The sequence below is a fragment of the Chaetodon auriga genome, chromosome 17, assembly GCF_051107435.1.
Source record: "Chaetodon auriga isolate fChaAug3 chromosome 17, fChaAug3.hap1, whole genome shotgun sequence".
Lineage (NCBI taxonomy): Eukaryota > Metazoa > Chordata > Actinopteri > Chaetodontiformes > Chaetodontidae > Chaetodon > Chaetodon auriga.
Window position 1 is genome coordinate 23199579 of NC_135090.1, and position 2922 is coordinate 23202500.

At 44.9% G+C, this 2922-nt stretch overlaps 1 protein-coding gene across 2 annotated transcripts in view; it reads right to left on the reverse strand.

The window, feature by feature from the left end:
- Positions 1–1721: 1721 nt before the first annotated feature.
- LOC143334974 (glutamate receptor ionotropic, kainate 5-like) overlaps positions 1722–2922 on the reverse strand; it is a 145225-nt gene continuing 144024 nt past the window's right edge. For both annotated transcript variants that reach the window (XM_076754048.1, XM_076754047.1), the window contains exon 21: positions 1722–2922. This exon is cut by the window's right edge and continues 2419 nt beyond it. The gene's annotated coding sequence lies outside the window, so the exon portion shown is untranslated.

The following is a 2922-nucleotide window of genomic DNA, read 5'->3' on the forward strand; positions in this document are numbered from 1 at the left end:
AACCTTCAGAGAACCTTAAAGTTACTAAAGTTCATGTCATTGAACACTTTGATGAACCAGAATTTAAAAAGTGATAAAAATAAAAAAAAAATTTTCTACTTATAATTTTTACTTCAGTCAAAAGTTTGACTTATAAATAAATTTGACTGAGTAGGATCAAACTATGAGTCACATTGAGCATTTTATTGTTTTCATGATCAACGTTGTTTTTTGGCAGGAAAAGGCTTCCATACACATGAGTCACATCGACGCTCCCTTTAAACAGGAAGTTCACATTTACGATCGTTGCGTCATATTTATCTGTGAAACTGGAATCAGGGTTTAAAGATGTGAGCTCATCACAGGGAGTGTGTGTGTGTGTGTGTGTGTGTGTGTGTGTGTGATGACATGTTGGCGTGTTCCCGCACACACACTCCTTCATGTCATTGTTGAATTCATGTGAATTCAGTTTTATTTTTCTTCTTCTGCTGTTTTCTCTCATGGTAAAACTCGTCATTCTGCTCGTTTTGATGAGCCGGTTTACCTGAACTGTGAGCACCTGTTTGGACAGTTTAACGTCACTTGTCCTGAACTCCTCGTGTCTCTGTGGTTCAGCCTTCAGTCAGGATGAGATAAACCAGTGTCTGCGTCACATTTATCTCCTCCTCCTCTTCTTCTTCTGAACATTTCGTTCCACACGTCACTTCATGAGTTGATCTGAATCACCTGATTATCATTTATGTGTTTATGATTATTTTATCTCAAAGACAGAAATCAGCTGTCAACTCATTCTTTTTTAAGTTTACCCATTTTCAGACTTTTCAGCTGAACGACACATTGACGTGAAAACATCATTTTCTCTGCCGACGGTTCGTTTTCTCGCCGTCCTTGAGGAGATAAATTTGTTTTAATGAGTTTTATTCTGCGTCTTTGTCGACATATAAAAGGTGATGTTCAAACGCCGATTGAAGAAGAAGAAATCATAAAAGGAGCTGAAGTGATTTTAAATCTGAGCCACAAACACTGATGTTGATGTGTTTATTACCGACGTGTCAGCTGGAAATAGAAGCAGCTCCTCAGGTGAACCGGACCGGCTCTGCTCTGCGGGCCTGCAGCGCCCTCTGCTGGATGAACGCCGCCGTTACATCCTCTGACCCCCGAGGAAGATGAGCCTCCTCATGTCTTCATCACTGATGCTCTCACATGATTTCAAGTTCACCAGGTCAAAACAACAAACACAAACAAACAGATTCAATAAATAAATAAAACAAAGAAAAACAAACACTGTAAAAAATATCAAGAGACAAAAATCTAAAATAAACTAAAAAAACAGAAACCATCAAAGCAAAAACAGAAGAACAAGAAGGTCGAAGTCGACTTAAAGTACAAGTACTCACATCTGTACTCGAGTTAAAGTACTCAGATACTTTCAGTCACTGGATGAAAAGTCGTTCTGAAATAAAAACTGTTTTGAACTGAAATGTTTTTTTTTTTAAAATTAAATAAGATGAAAATTCCCTTTTCTCATATTTCATCAACGATTGATTATTGATCACCTGCTGCTCTCTGATCAGCTGATGATGTCACTTCATCACACCTACCTGTTGCCTTCAGGTAGAGCCCAGCGCAAAGAGCTTGACCTCCCAATCCGACCCAGAACACCTTCGGAGGTCAAAGGTCAAAGGTCAAAGGTCAAAGGTCAGGGGTCAGGATCAATGAAAACGTCAGCGCTTTGGTTTTGGTACATTGACTGTTTTTTTATTCCAAACGTGTTTATATACTGAACATCAGAGGGCGGCGCCCTCCTACACCTCAATATCAACAAGAACGAGACAACATGGCCGTCAGAGACACGCCCACTGGACGCCTTCGTCCTGCTACTGAGGACGAGGAGGGGGAGGAGGAAGAGGAGGAAGAGGAGGAGGGGGAAGAGGAGGGGGAGGAGGAGGAAACAGCAGGTCAGGATGGAACACACTCAAGCTTGGTTTACACTTCTGCGTCGCGGCGACGCCGTACCTACGCCGTCGACGCAGACCCCTACGCAGACCCTACGCCGTAGCCTGACGCGCACCTCCAAAAAATCCTGACTACGCGTCGCGTCGACGCGTAGTGACGTGAACGTCGAGGACTGTGATTGGTCCGTTCAGAACATAATTTTCGGTTCAGTCGCAGCCCTATGGTCGCAGCACAACAACACCGCCATTTTCAAAGTTTCTGTGGTGAGAGCTACAAGAAAAACTGGACCAAGCCGAAGAAAGAATTATCGAGGAGGTACGCAAGTACGACCACCTCTACAACTCCTCTTCGCGGCAGCAAGAGCCCCCGGAAACCATACAAAGACACAGCCACACCCCCCTAGCGGCTTGGCGGTGAATTGCGGAGCAACGCGTTCCCTCGACGCAGAACTATGAATGCTCAGTGACGGCGTAGGGTGTACGCCGTAGGTACGGCGTCGCCGCGACGCAGAAGCGTAAACCAAGCTTTAGACACACACACTTGCACACATGCACGCGCACACACACTCTCTCACACACACACGCACACGCACGCACACACACACACACACACACACACACACACACACACACACACACACACACACACACAGCTGTGTGTCTCGTGCTCTTCGTCTCTCAGACAAACAGCAGAAATCATCGTCAGGCACTGATTCAAACAAAACAAAGTGTTTCAGTCAAACTTGTGCAGGAGCTGATTTACATTTGTCTGCGTCCGGAAACTAATTACATGACCAACCGATGATCAACACAGCACTCGAGCGGAGCCATCGCTCGATTCTCCAGTGTTCGGACGCCGGAGAGCGCCGGCGGCCGACAGGTGAGAACTGAACGCCGATCGAATCGTCGTGACGTCGACTTGAAAAGGACTCAAGTTACCATGAAAAGAAACGTAAAAATAAAGAAAGGCAAGAAAAACACGCTGACG